Source organism: Carassius auratus, chromosome 10, assembly GCF_003368295.1.
Source record: "Carassius auratus strain Wakin chromosome 10, ASM336829v1, whole genome shotgun sequence".
In the NCBI taxonomy this organism is placed as follows: domain Eukaryota; kingdom Metazoa; phylum Chordata; class Actinopteri; order Cypriniformes; family Cyprinidae; genus Carassius; species Carassius auratus.
The window spans coordinates 11988445-12005853 of record NC_039252.1 but is presented as its reverse complement, the minus strand read 5'-3'; the positions used below and the strand labels follow the sequence as shown (position 1 = coordinate 12005853).

Genomic DNA, 17409 nt, shown 5'->3' with positions numbered 1-17409 from the left:
TATTTGCAGGCTGCATGCTGAGAGAAGCTCAATGGGCCAGACTGCTGTGGGCCGGAGCTGGAGCCAGGAGATAAGAAAGCTTGCTTTAGGGGACTGCAAAAGACCTGGTAACTTGACATCCACTATTCTGTTTGGCTAAGACCATACTTGTCTATTTTTTTCTTTTGTCTTTCTCAGACCAGACCACTTTTTTTAGTCTTTCCAAAAATGTACCCCTTAAGTGTCTGACTTTTCACTTCTACTTTGTGTCTTCTCATGTTCTATCCTTTTTTCCTCTGTTATTATAAATGTATATCAGAGGGATTGCCATGGTAATGGTCTTGGCAGAACAGATCTGCTATGCTGCTACCGCAGAGAAAATAACTTGACTTGCTACTGCCCATACATCCACATGATGATGGTGCACACATAACATAAAATAAGCCCCATATAACATAAGCTACATGACCACCCTGTAGCAGATCTATACAGGTGGAGCTGGGGAAGGTGGAGGGTTTTCACACTGCAACTGCTACAGCAACTGCTATTTGAATGTTGAGCAGCGAGCTCACTGGCTATTGATACAGTAGAGAACCAATCAGCTGTGCCATGTAATAATGATGTCAATATGTCAGATTAAGTTAGACCTATGGGACAGTGCCATCTAGAGTTTCATGCCAGAATTGGTGTGTGTGTGTGTTTGTGTGTGTGTGTGTGTGTGTGTGTGTGTGAGTGTGTGTATATGCCTATATATTAGGGGTGGAATGGTACAGAGATGTCATGGTTCGGTACATACCTCGGTTCGGGTTTCACAGTTCGATACGATTTCGGTACATCCGGAAAAAAAACTACTATGATCAGTTTCTTTTCATTTATTCTGAACAGACAGTAGGATAAAGTACAGCTTTTTTCCCACCTAGATGTGAAAATACTAAATATTATTCCATTATGTTAAATACATATAATCTGCAGTACATATAAATACAAGGAATAAACTCTTTAAAAATATTTGATTTAGTTTACAGACAAACAAGGGGAAAAATCAGTGCGACATAACGTAGCTTATATATGCTGAGCTTATACAGTGATGCATTATTAATAAGATAATTAGTGTTTAAAGTTGATTCTGTTGGTATAAGGAAACACACACGCGCACAAACACACACACACACACAAAACATATCAGTTCCAGCATTGCTAACTTGACAGCACAGTTGGTACTTTAACAAAATAAAATACAGTGAACCAAACATCAGCGTGCCTGCCTCTGTGTCACCGTTGGAACTGAAGTACAAAGCCTATAATTTACATTATAAATAATAGTTTAGCATTCACACACGTTACATCACAAATATGGAAATATTATGAAATATTTGGATTTGTGCCGAATGAGAGAGGTAGAACACAAGAGCACAAAGCTCAATTTAGGCCTGTCGCAATAATCAATTAATCAAATTATCACACAATATATGTACATGACCTCAATAATTTTTGGTGACACAATATATCGGCCATTATATTTACTTAAGAATTAATGTCACTATGTTTTGTATATTCCACTTGCACCTGTGTCTTTTGCAGCTTCTCGTACATAACGTGGTGCAGTTATGAGGTGCTAGTTCAAATTAAAAAAAATGCTTCTACAAAAAAAAAAAAGTTGAATCTGCAGATATGGCCTTGTTTAGGCATCTGTGCCTTTGTGCATATGGATATCTGACTGCTAAGTATGGATTATGTTTTTCATTAATAGTTTGCACCCTCAATTTACAGAGAAAGGGGGAAAAAATGTGAATTTTTCCCCAACTTGTTATGATGCACTTTTTGTTAGAAAATGTTTATTTACTATTTATTCAAGACTTTAAGATATCTAATAATTTGATACTTTATTTCCATTATCTAAATATTCTTAAATATTAAAAGTTTGTTGTCATTTGGAAGTGTGTAGACATTCTTGCATTATTATTATGCTGTCAAATTATGATTATATATTCATTGGCATAAAATGGTCTTTAAAATAATAATTATATTGCTTACCGCAATTATTTCTGGGGCAATATATTACACAACAAAAAGTTGTTATCGTGAAAGGCCTAGCTACATTTCGCAAACAGTTGAGAGCAAAAGCCTTTAAAGTACACTCTTTGCCAGTCAGCGAAAGACGCATCCAGAGTCGGCACATGGTCACTGTCTAGTGGGTTTTTTTTTTTTCAAGTGCGCAATTCATGGCATTTGCTGTTCTTCTGCAGGCGGCCAGTTATCAAACAGTGTTGCATTGCTGCGGGCGCCCCCTTCTGGATTGGGGGTGAATTGGCCTGTATTCGCTGTAAGCCCTCATGCACCGAACCGCGATGTTCGTACTGTGACGGTTTGGACTGTGACGGTTTGGTACGAATTCATGTACATTTCACCCCTGATATATATCCTCTGCACCACTTTCCCTCTCTTGGTGTAGAACATTCCGGTGTGTTGAGCTCAGAGCACAGCGCTCAGCTCTCAGAGGCAGGATTGTTCTTGCCGCACAGGCCCAAAGCCCGTTGCCACGGATACCGCCATACCACAGATCTGACCCTGGAGAATTGAGCTGCTCACCCTCAGCAGGAGCCACTGGCAGCTGCAACACAGCTGTTAGCACCAGGACAGGGATACTCTCTTTCTTCCTCGCTCTGACTCACCCGTTGGTTCAGTCACCCGCGCTCTCATTTCTTTATCAATATCTACAAAAAATCTATCCATGGGAGCAGAGGAATCAACCTAAGGCCCTCTGTTTCTTGTTAAAGGCAACATAAAAGCTAAATTGACCCCATTTACTTTCTTAATGAAAATGTAGCTGTTATTGTGCATGATTCATCAGTGCATGTCACTTTAAAGACCGAAAATGGTTGCTTACATAAAGTTTCATCAAAATTTAATAACTTTTTCGGCTGATGTAACAAGGGGTAAGGGGAAAAATAATATTAGACAGTATTATTGCTCTTTTCCCTGCAATACTTGATTCTTTTTGGTCAATCGCAGTGTTACTATAGTCAAATATTTGAAAATAATGACTGTTAAACGGTTTAATTGACTATTGCCCCTGGCAAACAATTATATAGCTGTGCTAGTTTTTTTCTTTTGTATTATTCCATGGTCTCTTATAAAATAAAATAATTTTTGTCATTTTGTGGAAAACAAAAGGAGATATTTATGGCATCCAAGCCGCTCATTTTCACATCATGAAAGTAAATGGCAGTTTAATGTCAGTGATTTGTCTGTTTTAAAACTTTATAGTTTATAATCATCTCATTATGTGTTCTTTGGAAGAAATTGAAGTTATACGGAATTAACATCCACAAGTCCAACCAAGCTGTGATTATTTGAAAGCAATTTATTTTTACAACTTTATATTTTATTTCATTTTGTAACATGTCATATCAGTCTCTTTCATTCACTCATTTACTTGCTTCTTCACCAAACTCTCACATTCACTCTTATCCTTCCCTGAAAAATTCCCTGGCAGACTATTTTGAAAAACCAGAGCGGTGACTCAAGTCTCCCATCCACATCAATCACAAACATCCCACAGTTCTTCACTCTATCCATAGCATGATCCATTAAACCGTCGTTATCCAACATTCAAATCAAAACAGATGTTCCCTACTAAAATCTAAAATTACAGTAAATAAATAAAGAAACAGAGGATGACAAAAACAGAGACCTATTTTTCACATTGCCAGAGCCCAGAGCCTATCCGGTGTCATATTATGGTTAGATGTTATGGCTGGAAGCAATGCCTTTTATCTAATCAGGGCATAGATTTTCCTCTCTTTTCCACCTCGGAGATAACCCGATTACATGGTAACACTGTCTCTGAATCAGTTTAGCAGCTGCCCTGTGGTTGAGCACACAGATCTGTATGCAGCGGTGACAGTTAGAGCTAAACTGCTGTTAAATTTATATAAAATATTATTTTCTCCATCTTAAGATTTGTTAAGCTCTGTCTTACTGTTATGTAAATCAACTTTTAAAAATTTTTTATAATAATTAAAAAAAGAATTATACATTTATATATATTTTGTCCAATCAAATATTTCTAGTAAGAGAATGTCACGCCCAAGTAGAAAGAAAGTAGCAAATCATGTTCATGGCATGTTCAATTAGAAAATGATGAACCTGTCAATATGTTCAGCCCAAATTTCCTGTTTAAATAAAAATAATAATAATAATAAAGAAATATGGGAACAAAATAATAATGATAAAAAAAAACTACATATATAAATTATATTGTGTTAAAAAAATAGTTTTAGTTTATGATCATATTTTAATGTACTAAAGTTGTATCCTTAAAGTAAAACCATAAAACATTATGAAAAACATTACAATAAAAAATGAAGCATGGTAAACGACAAAAGCAAGTGTGCACAGCTAGTGTTCAGAAAGTTGGAAGAGCATCTGTTCTCAGTAAACATGCTGTAGAGCCAAACCCTGAAAACACTAACAGAGCAGTGCGTTTGTTTTAAGCAGAACAGCATGACAAAAGACAGTTAAATCACCCACTAAGGAACTGCTATCTATGTCAGGTTGTTTCTATTATTGTATTAGCGCTCCAAAAAGACTTTCTGTCTCTGCCTTACACACACAGATATAAATCTGCTGAAATGAGAGAGATAAACAAGGCTTAAAACGACAACACACTTCAGTGTTAGTTTTAAATGAAGTCTTTCCTCTGACGTTGATTTGAAGAGCTGTTTACCATCTACAGTATATGACATCCAGTCAGACGCGATGCGGTTTTGCATCTTTCATCATATCTCAACAATCTACTTGTGACATAAAACTGCTGCAATTAACAGCTGAAATCTGGGAAATGTGATTTTTTTTTCAAATGCTGTCAAGCAAATGCTCTTTTCAGCTAGAAGTGATGCACACTTTAAAGCGCAAAGTTTGGCACTCGATTTATGTTATCTAAGAAATCAGACTGACATGCACAGACTATCATAAAATCTTGACTGTAATTCCAACTCTTTCATCTTTTCAAGCATGCACGTTATGTAGAATTTTAATGCGTTTATATGTGTATCTATCAGTTACATGCACATGGATGTTTGCTTAGCAGAGCGCGCATGTTTTGAGTGTGTCTGTGTATTTGAGAGACGCAAGTGTGTGTGTGTCCTTATTTCCAACGGTAAACAAGTAGGGTTGCACATTCTTGTTCGACATAACTTAAGACAAGCAGACACTGAAGAAAACGCCTATAAAACTCTCTCAGCCTCTTCTCCTCCATCTGTTTTGTTTTCCTTCCATCTCTCCTTTTTGATGAGCTGGGTCTTCAGTCCCCCCAATAAAATCCCATTAGCTCTTAATGAAGTCGAGCTCGCTGCCTCGCGCCTTCACCTCATTTAGCACAATTGTCTGGCAGCCATTAGCACGGAGGCAATTACAGCCGAACGGCGAGAGTAATTGGAAATGCCGACAGGGACCCCAAGAAAACGGGAATAAATAAAAAAAAAATATTCAACCTAATAAGCCTCCGTAGGGTTGGTGGGGGCTGCTAGGCTAAATCAACATAATGCTAATCGAGGCTGATGAGGAACAGACTCGGGGTGAAGGCCAGGGGTGCTGGTGGAGATGATGATGATGATGATGACGAGGTTGAGACTGTTACAGAAAGAGCAAAAGGAATCATACTAATCAACTGCTCAGTGACACAAGGTACTGTATTGTTAATGCCCACGTAAACTGATGCTGTACATAAAAAAAAAAGAATAATAATATCCACTATTAAATGGCAACATGAAATCAAAATGGGCCACATTTACTTTCTAATAAGCATCCTCGGTCCAATAAAATAATACTAAACAAAAAAAAAAAATACCAATAGATAAAATTAAGTGCTGCCTTATATGATGGTTGACACAGAAATAAGGAAGTTAAAAGTTTTGCAAAAGCTCTTTCTGCTGCCATAATAAATGAACAACATTAATAATAATAAATAATGCAGGACTGGCACAACTTCTCACTGATAAATTTCCAGATTTTTTTCCCCCATGTTTTTCCTTCAGTGTTTTACTCATAAAGTGATCAAATATTTTATATCTACGCGTGGTCAGTAAAATATATATTCATTATAATAATGTCCATAGCTAGGGGTGCTCCGATCACGATCGGCCGATCATGGTCGGCCGGTATTAACCGCTGATTAGAGAACCGGCTTTACTGACGAGATGTGCATTAACGATCGGCCGATCGTGATTGGAGCACCCCTATCCATAGCTTTTCATGCATTTTAGATTTTAGAAATTATAATGCTTTTCCAGGAAACGAAATTACAATTCTAAAATTCCACTATATTTTTCCATGATTATTGAAAAATACGTTTTTAGTACTAGAATCTGCTGAAATGAAATGTTTTCTATGATTTGAAGTCAACTGAAACGTTGATTTTACTTTAGTGTACCTTCATATTGCCAAAAACACTTTGTAATGTGGAATAAATAATATAGGCGAGACTTTGATTAGGAAAACATTAAGCTATTAAACTATTCGTTAGTATAAATTTTGCCACAGCCTTGATTATTTCGGAAGAAAACTGATTGCAGGAATGGAGAAAATTATATATTTTTTAAGAAAAACAATTAGAACTACAATACATTTTCCCCCCTTTTGATTAACATGCACTGATGCATTGTGCACTTTATTTCATGTTTTAAATCAAGCTTTTTGGAAATCAAATAAACAACGGTAACATTCCACACAAAGGAGGCTATGTCAAACCAGTCCTTGAATAATGAACGGTCACACGGATGATCCAGGAGTTGTGAGTGGCCTGCTGGTGCCACTTACTCACATCAAACTGGGCAACTGGTGGCAGAAACCTGATCAGAGGGGTTAAAATCAGAGGGCACCTTTCACAAGAGCTAGGCGGACTGCCCAACGGTCCACAGGAGGGGCAAAGAATAGGGTCTGGTTGGAATGGTGTGTGTCTGCGATGTGTGTGTGGAGGCGTCTTGGCACTAGCTTTCTGAAGTCGGCACGGGAAACAGAAGGTCGAGTCCCACAATAGTCTCCCATGGGGCATCCACAATACCAGCTCAATGACCGCAGTCAACAATACTCTCAAGGCCTTTTATTCAGAGAGTTCAATGGACCAGACACACCCAGCGGCACTTTCCGACACAAAACAAGATCCTGGCACACACACACACACACACACACACATACATATTCATACAGCCTTATATAAATGACAATATTGCTTCTATAAAAGAGACTTTCAGTAGTGGATCTGTCTAGAATCAATACTATTTCACAGCAAAGGGGACGCCCCATTAAAACTTAGCCGTAAAGGTTAGCCATGGTTCAAATTAGTAAATTTGGATAAGTTCATAAATAAATAAACAGTATATTAACACAATAAAAATAGAATTTTGTCAAAATGCACACATAATTATGTTTAGTATGTTATGTAGATTATGTAATGTTAGTTTATAATGCTACGATAGAGATAAACCTATTAATCTGATGCTTTAAAAAAAAAAAAACATTAATTTAAAGGACTCATCGAAGTGAATGAGTTTGAACAAATCATCACAAAGGTCAATGTATTTCAATTAATTAAGTTAACCAATTCATTAAAAAGAATCAGACTTCAAGGATTCATTTTAAGTGAGTGTGTTTGATTACTAGATTAGTTTGCGCAACTTTAAATCAGCTAAACAAAACAATATTACAAAAAACTGCTACTTGTTGGAAAAAGTGGCTTATAGCAAAAAAAAAAACAAATAAGTTTCGAAGATAGCTGAGCTTCTTTTATGCTACTACAAAGTTAATAGCATCGCTACATTTATTTGGTGCTCCCCAACACTGCTTCTGGTTAAGTTTTGACAATGTACAATATGTTAAATAATTTCATTTTAGCTGTAATATAAGACATGAGGAACTAGTACTGATCATTTGAGAAGGTGAAAAATGAGGTGAAAAGACATTAAGCAAACCATGGTGAGTGTAGCACAGGGCTGCTACCACAAAAATGAAAAGATGCAGGCTCCTTCCATCTTTCTTGCACTGTGCTTTCGCTCCGAAGATGTTTATTTGTCTAAAAAGATCTACAAACAATCACTTCACTCGACAGGAGAGAGAGGTTTCCAGTCAGGAGGAGATTTAATTAGGGAAATCTCATTAGGTTTAACAAAATTAAGCGTAAAACAATCCTCGGCAGGGCTCCGAGAGCGAGAGGGAGAGAAAGAAAGGGGGAATTTGGGGTTATGAGCGATTAGAGTCAGGAGGATATTGAGTCACTTCCATGCTGCTGTGGGGGAAAATGGCTCTAGATACCCAGCTGTTTTCACACTCAATTAAAGAGACTTGCCTGGCTTTTACCCCCTCTGAAAAGCAAAGAGTTAACCCTTCTGCATATTGCCACACACACAAACTCTCTCACTCATCCACAACGTAATTCCACCCTGAGCCCACGATCCATTAAAGACACAAATTGTGTTTTCTAACAAATTTGCACTATAAGGACATAACAAAAAGTGCTACTGAAGTGAGGAAACAATCGCTTAAACAACACAGTCGGGGTGATTGCAGATGAACAGCAAGTGCTGGAAAATTCATTTCGAAATTCATCTGTAAATGCCCAATTCTGACTAAACCAGCGAGGAATAACTCAGCGACTCCAGAAGAGCAATATCACTGCAGAGAAATCACAGGTTTGTATATTCTAGGTGGTTCGATAGGTGTCACTGCATTTTTATCAGCCATCTACAAAAGTGTGAGAGTATTTTATTTGCCATCAATACTATAAAAAAAAACTTTTACAACAGTACGATTATGAAAGGCTGCACTTCACGCATGACTACAAAAGCTGTTTGGCGCATTTGGGAAAACAACCTTGGTTTACCTTTCTCACATTAAAATGGAAGAAAAGAATCTGGCGACGATCATGACTCCGTTCCAACACCTAGTGAGTTGCCTAGCTGTCTGCTGCCTACATAAGCAGCTGCTATCATCCTAAAATGAAACTGAACCTCATAAATGGTGAACTGAGAATGAAAGCTGAGGCAGCAATGCTAAAAAAGTGCTTTAACACAAACTTTTTCACATTAACGGCATCGTTTACAGTTAATTTCTATGGAGTTTGTTGTTAGCATGTTGCTAAGCTAACTCTAATAAGCATAAGATATTAACAGCTCAGACAAACATTTGTGTAAAATAGTAGTTTTGTATTTAGACCCAATAACTTTTTACTTTTCAGTATTAAATTAATACAATACAATACAATTATAGAAAAATAGATTTTTACCCAACCCTGATTTTAGATGACCTACAATAACATTTGCATCAGGGGCATGCCTAAAATTACTAATGGGCAGCTCACCATCTTTTGGAAAAGAGCATATGTGTTTTTAATTGGACATGGAAGTGTTGATTTAGGAACTTACAGTTTGCTTGTTCTCAGCATCGGAGCATCTGAAGTTGGAGTCGATCCGACAGCACACTGCCCTCCAGACAGTCTACAACACAAGAAAATAAGCCTTCTGAGTACAGTTACATCTAATGGTCTGCACTCTAATAGCAAGCCTGAGTTTATTACTCCAGCCGCATTACAGCACAACTTGTAAAATGAGCAGAAATGTTGATTTAGGTATAAGCAACACTGCATGCTTTGGAAACGGGGATCTTTTTTATTGACGCTGCGTGATACCCGTGGACCTGCTGACCCACAATTTGAAAAAGTAATTTGATATTTTGCGTGAAAGTATATGTATGCATGTGTCCTGCTGTTCTGGCTTAATAGAGGCTGTATGTGTGTGTGGAAGCTTAGGTAGGTTGGCAAACAAAGATAAAGACAGGGGTGGGAATGGCAGGAATGGCTGCCAGCCCCCCACGCTTCAGTCTGTCAGTATAGGTTCATGTGAAACCTTTCTCGGGTTTCTTCCATACTACAAAGAAAACATTTTAGGGTTCTGTAATCCCTCCCGCCGCCTCCCAAAGCCCCAGAGCCCCAGAGCCCTCCACACACATACAGTCCGCAGCCCACCTCCCTCTCCCCCTCATGAGACCTGATCTGCCTTCCTGTTGACGTCAAAGTGAATTAGAGCAAGGAGAGCGCAGCGGCTCCCTCCGGGGGGCTGGAGGGCTAATCATGCTGTTCCTCACCGGCCTCAGAGGAAGCATTAGCGTTCCTGTTGCAACAGACCACCACATCTACAGCACAGTGCCCCTTAACAAACAACCAGGACACCACACACATACAAACAGATTATTTACAGAAATACACACTAATAGGTCCATCATACACACCACAGTGCTCTCCAAACAGTACCAGATGAACAGAAGATTTGTGGCTTTGCCCTTCCCAACCCTCGTTCAAACAGCCAGTGAAAGTTAAACTTTAGGGTAAACCTCTTTCTCTAATACACAGAACACCTCTGTGAAATACCTAATTCCAGCCTCCCTCAGTCTCCACACTGACCTCCTGCACTCCCTAGACCAACTGAATAATGATTCTACATATAGTGAAGGAGACGGCTGAGAAGATATAGTTAATAGTTAATAGATAATAGTTTTTCTATTTTAATATACAAATCCGATTCCAAAAAATTGGGACACTGTACAAATTGTGAATAAAAAGAGAATGCAATGATGTGGCAGTTTCAAATTTCTATACACAAACTTCAACCATATCAAATGTTTAAACTGAGAAAATGTATAATTTTAAGGGGAAATTTTGAAATTTTGATTTTAAATTTCATGGCATCAACACATCTCAAAAAAGTTGGGACAAGGCCATGTTTATCACTGTATGGCATCCCCTCTTCATTTTTACAACAGTCTGCAAACATCTGGGGACTGAGGAGACAAGTTGCTCAAGTTTAGGAATAGGAATGCTGTCCATTTTTGTCAACTGTCTTAGGTCTTCTCTGTCGCATCTTCCTCTTTATGATGCGCCAAATGTTTGCGCCAGAGAAAATGCCTGCGCTTCTGGATCATGCTTAGAGATGGCTTCTTTTTTGACCTATAGAGTATTAGCCGGCGAACGGCGAATGGCACGGTGGATTGTGTTCAATGTTGTTCCAGAAATTTATGTGCGACAATGTTTTTCTGGAAGTATTCCTGAGCCCATGTTGTGGATTTCCATTACAGTATCATTCCTGTATGTGATGCAGTGCCATCTAAGGCCTGAAGATCACGGGCACCCAGTATGGTTTTCCGGCCTTGACCCTTACGCACAGAGATTGTTCCAGATTCTCTGATCTTTTAATGATATTATGCTCTGTAGATGATAGTAACTTCCAACTCTTTGCAGTTTTTCTCTGAGAAACTCCTTTCTGATATTGCTCCACTATTTTTTGCCGCAGCATTGGGGGAATTGGTGATCCTCTGCCCATCTTGACTTCTGAGAGACACTGCACTCTGAGAGGCTCTTTTTATACCCAATCATGTTGCCAAATGACCTAATAAGTTGCAAATTGGTCCTCCAGCTTTTCCTTATATGTACTTTTACCTTTTTCGGAATGTGTAGCTCTCATGAAATCCAAAATGAGCCAATATTTTGGCATGACATTTAAAATGTCTCACTTCCACATTTGATATGTTACCTATATTCTATTGTGAACAAATATGTTTATGAGATTTGTAAACTATTCCATTCTTTTTTTATTCACAATTTGGGTTTGTACATTAAAATGTCATTTATTCCTGTGATGCAAAACAGATTGCCCATCAAGGGAACTTCGAACTGCGTCCTCAAGGAGTCGCTATGGGAAATGCCTCGTCATGAAGCATAAACTGAAAAACACCAACAACACGTTGGCCGATGACAGCCCATGACGACACTACCACTGCAACGATAGTATAAATAGGCACCGGGAGAACACGTCATCCTATTCTTTGTCTTTATTGACTGTTTTGTTTGAAGCATACAGCATTTAGGAGTGCATGTTTCTCACCAGAGGCTTTGCTCTGATACTTGCAAGTTCACACGGCTCGCGTGCTGTGGTTGTGTATGAGTAGTGAAGAGCAAGCGCATTCAGCTCTCGAGGGGCTTGGATGCGCTCTGCTGTGCTCATTGTGATGAATTCGCAGGACTACTGAGGGGGATGTGAGTTTTTCACCATTTACCCAAGTTTGTAGACAACGTCTGCATGAGTGCATTCACATCTCGTGGGAATAGCGATGCATTTGTGGGCAGCAGTTTCACTCGCACCTTGATTTCTGTGGTAATCTAACGGTTAGGCGGAAGTGTGTTTTAGCTCCCACAGGAGCTAAATGCATGCTGCTCATTGTGTCGCGGTGAGAACATGGAAAGGATCTGATGGGAAATTTCTCCCAATCAATAATTTAGGAAATAGGAAATGTATAGTGTGGGTCTGTCTGCAGTTGTTTGAAAGAATGGTTTATATCATGTCCTACTCAGATAACCACATTATGCTGCATTCCCGTTTTTTTTTTTTTTTTATAAAACATACAATTCAATTCTCGTCTCGCATACTATGTTATGCCAACATCGAGGGATGTGTGAGAATGGTTATGAGAATATGCTACCTGTTGAAGAGAAGCTGCCCTGCTATCTCTTCATGATGGATGCATCTTCTCTTAAGATGTAAGCTTTTTAAGATACATGTCACCTTTCAAACTTTTTGATACCTCTGTCGAGACAGTGGTTGAGAAGTTCAGAGAGGCAAAGGCATGTTCAGCGGCCTTCAAATTCTTCCTTCCACGAAGGTCCAGGTCTGAGCCCGTATAACCCAGGGGTCCTAGCCCATCTTGATCTGAGGATCAGAAATGGGCACCGAAGGCTTTTGTCATGACTCACGCCCCTCCCCGCATATGAGGAATCACGGGTCTTTATTCTTTTTTTTATGTATTATAAAATTATTGGGTCGGAACTCGGTATCGGCAGCTACTCAAAATCAAATGACTCAAGACTCGGACTCGAGGGCGAAAAAACCTGATCGGGACATCCCTAATATCTGTGAACAGATGCTTGGGAAGCTTTAAATATACATGCTAAGCTCTGTGTACTTTCTGAAATCCACATAAGTGGTAAGTGTGCACGCAAGACACTGTACACTTTTCTGAAATCCTGTACGGTAAGGGTTAGACATTTTAGCTTCATTCTCTTTCTCTAAATTGGTTTCGGGCGCTCGAGTACTCTCCCATTCTGAGGAGTGAATTCCTCACTCTGTGGACTATTCTTGTGGTTTATTCGGCCAAAGGGTTGCCTATGAGCGCTACTCCTTTCTGAATTCTGAGCTCTCATCTCATGTGAAAGTTGAGTTCTCCGTTTTCTCAGAACACCTGGAACCAACAGCATCAGGTGAACTAGGCTCTTCCTCCAACTCTCTGATGCACTGATGCATGAGTTTTTGGCTAACTTGCAGCATGCTTACCTTCTAAATCTAATGATCATGCTGTAGGTCGAGCCCCCTCTAGTTGAGAGCTGGGTGTATGCTCCCTCAGCTAGGTAACCTACTGCTAGCCATTCCAGAATTGGAACATTCTGTAGGTTGAGCCCCCTCTCTATTGAGAACTGGATGTGTTGCTCCCTCAGCTAAGTATATTACTGCTAGATGTTCCAGCACTGAATCATGCTGAAGGTCGAGCTCCCCTGTCATTTGAGAGCTGGATGTTTGCCCCTCCCATCAGCTAGATATTTACTATTAGCCACTCCAGCATTATACCTTAGATCTTAGAGTGGATGACTCTGAAACATACTGGTTTTTGGATGTACCATTGCATCTATGAGCTGCTTTTTCAGAGTGCCACGAGAGCCTCTTAGAATGGTATCCTTAAATCCATGTTATGGTAAATGTGCATGTGAAGTCTTTGCGCACTTTCTGAAATCTACACTGTGGTATGTTCGCACGCTAGTATGCTGCGTTCTTTTCTAAAAACCTATATGGTAAGGGCTTTGCGCGGTTGCTTTGTGCCTTTTCTTTAGCTGGTAAAAGCCCCGTTCATCATGGGCACCACTCTATATGTATCCACAGGATACCTATTTAAACAGGGAGTTTCTACTAGGGATCTGTTGAGACAGTTCCTTCAGCGAGCTTATGCAAGAGCAAGTTGTAGGCCCTGTGTGACAGGCCAAGACTTTGTATGATGCTAGGCTCTTGGTCTTATCCTTTTAAAGGAATCTATTCTTGATTCCAAGCCTTGAAGCTAATTTTGCGTATGTAGCCTAGGCCTTTGGCTGTAAGGGATAATATCACGGACAGCCATCTAATGCCTCAGGGGCAACTCCCATGGAAATGGTAGAGTTGGTACTTAGTGCTCGCCATGGTTCTGGCCTGCACTCCCCTCAGCATGGTGGCATGGGTAAACCATTCCTCATAGCGACCCCTAGAGGACACAGTTCGGAGTTACCTTGAAAGGGAATGTCTCAGGTTACTTATGTAACCATGGACACTGCATCCTCTAGCTTCCTGCCATGCTTCGGAGGGCAAGTTTCAGACGAAGAAGTGGATGACATGTTCTTCCGGCACCTATTTATGCTATAGTCGCACCGTTAATGAAGTCGCCGGCCAACGTGTTGTTGGTGTTTTTCAATGTATGCTTCAGACACGGGTCATGACGAGGCATTCCCCATAGCGACCCCTAGAGGACGCAGTGTCTCGTTCCCTACTCAAGGAATCATGGTTACTGTACATTAGTAACCTGAGATGATTTTCATCATCATTAATCCAGTCTTCAGTGTCATTTTAAGAAGTGAATAAGATTTATTTTTTTAGAAAAGATTATTTTGAATAAATTATGTTCAAAACTATTTTATACACAATATACCAGAAAAGTTTGGGACAAAAAAATAAGACTACCAGTGCGTTACAAAAGTGAGATTTTTTTTTTAGAAATTAGAAATCAAAATGCTACCAAAAATATCAAACACCATGAATCATATCAAACTCTAAATGCTCTTGATTTTGACCCGAGAAATGTAACGTTTATGTGGTAATTACCCACAATGCCTTGCCAGTAACAGCCCCCCAGCTGTTCAAAGACTGCGAGAACAACATTTGCTGCCGGGGGTTTAGAACTTCCTGTTACTATGACAACTATGGAACAATTCATATTCTGTGTGTCTCTCCTCTAATAAAGTGTGTAACATTAGGGCGTAATTGTATTTCTGTGCAATATATGAAAAAGCCCTCTGCAGTGATAAATGCCTGATAGCAGTCATCAAAAACATCTCCAAGAAGGCTCACATATACACAATACAAAAGATATATATATTAATAATAAATAATAATAATTAATCCACAAAAACAACTCTAAAATATTAACAACTGTCAGGACGATACGCTGTGTTAAAATATCCTGTCTTACACTGAATCCTTTTAACTTTCTCAAAAGAGATAATTGCTGTTGAGTTTCCTTATATAGACACTATTTTGCCTGCTGTGTAAAAGATAGATCCTTATCAATCTCAGTGCCCAAAATTAAAAGGTCTCAACCTGCTCCACTACCCCCTCTCCCCATCCTCCACCCTCCATTGGATTTTTTTTCACATATACAGAAAATAAAATAGGCAATAACACACACCCCTGTGGAACCCCTGAATTCACAATAATACTGTTAGTTTTAAAACCACACTGGCTGACTGTTGAGTTCTATCTTTGAAAAACTATCAATAGCATTACGAGGCATCACGGTGTAAAGTCTCTTTAAGATCACTTATAGTAACTTATGGAAGTGTGGCAGGACCAAAGAGGTTGAGTGGAATGAAAGCAGAATTCCTGGGAATTAGAAGGGATTTACTGGACAATAGCAGGTTTTCCCACTAGTGTAACTAGACTCTTGTTGGCGTCACGAGAGGCTTAAACTTCACATTAAACCAGTGTGCAGCTGACACAGGAGGCCGCTCTAGACACAACAAGAGGAATATGAAGCATCATGCAGACACACACACACACACACACACACACACACACACACACACACACATATATATATATATATATATATATATATATATATATATATTTATATATATATATAATACAAACTGAGAACAAAACAAATGCACAAGCTGCATGAAGCAAAAGTTTATTTTTTTTTACCTTTCAGGCCGATGCACAAACTCACAAAATAATATTAGCGCTTAATGAATCATGAATCGTGTCAAAACAACACTTTCCCACTCAGTGCATAACACATTTTGCTCCAACTGAATCTTGGAATATTTGCCGCAGTCACTACATTAGCAAGCTGCGGAAATCCAAACAGGAGAAAGACTTAACTGCTAAAAATATCTTCAGGCATAGCAATGAGACAGGTAGATCCAGACTCTTATCCGAAACAAATCCTTCTAAATCTTTTAAATGGCACACCACCTCACCATTAAATTTTAATTTTCCTCAAACTTTTGGAGAAGAGTTTATGGGAACTTTAAAACCTGTAAAACAGTCGACCTCTGAATGGAAGACTCACACATTTTTATTAAGCTGATGATGTCACAGCAGCACTAGATTGCATCATAAAGGTCATATTTTAATAAATGAATGTAAACTGATTGTTTCATAATTGCTTTCAGAAATACTGAATTTAAAACTGTATTTTTTACACAAGGCTGCATTTATTTGATGAAAATACAGTAAAAACAGTAATTTTGTGAAATACTGTATTATTAAAATTCTATTTTAATATATTTGTATAAATGTAATTTATTTATGTGATTCCAAAACTGCATTCCCCAGTCTTCAGTGTCACATGATCCTTTAGAAATCATTGTAATATAAAAAAAGAATAATAATAATCTTATTTTTACCAATGTTGAAAATACTTTTCTTATTTTTTCTTATCCATCCTATAATTTAAAAAAAGTCTAAAAATGTATTATTATTATTTTCCAAAATTATTTGTAAATATTACAAATTACACATTATTATAACTAAAACTTAATTGACAGAAGGTGATGGTCACCTTGCTGTGCGGAATATGCATCCCTTAGCTCATATGCTCTTTCGTTTCTCTCCACTCACCGGAGCTCTCTGGCCCTTAGCCAAAATCCAGCTCCCATCTGCCCAAACCCAGACACTCTCTGAGGCCTGCAGCTTGCTCTGCTTCCTGTCCTGGGACTTCAGGAATGAGAGCTGGGACGCGGGACAGTCAGGCACTGAGCTTTCAGCAGATTCCCTGGCTTAAGATGATTTTCATGAGTCTGTCACATACACACACACAAGATGAGACACACACACGTGCAGGCTCATGGAAACACATATGTGCAGTCTAAGGCCAAAAAGAGCAAGTACATACAATACATTATAAGTGTGCACTATTATTGTACATACATGCGTTCTTTCATTACTGAGACGGTAACAAACTTCAGTTATCTGTCAATACTATAACACCAGATGAGTTATTCCCTTTCAGATCACTAAACAGCCATTTGTATTGTCCCCAGGAAGCTATTTTTTGTAAAGGTAATTGGCATACTGTACAAATATTTTA

At 38.8% G+C, this 17409-nt stretch overlaps 1 protein-coding gene across 1 annotated transcript in view; it reads right to left on the bottom strand.

The window, feature by feature from the left end:
• LOC113109876 (homeobox protein PKNOX2-like) overlaps nucleotides 1-17173 on the bottom strand; it is a 55309-nt gene extending 38136 nt beyond the window's left edge. The window contains exons 1-2 of the mRNA XM_026273686.1: nucleotides 16941-17173; nucleotides 9399-9470 (exon numbers count right to left, since the gene is read on the bottom strand). The gene's annotated coding sequence lies outside the window, so the exon portion shown is untranslated. The remainder of the gene's footprint in view (nucleotides 1-9398; nucleotides 9471-16940) is intronic.
• Between the last annotated feature and the right edge of the window lie 236 nt (nucleotides 17174-17409).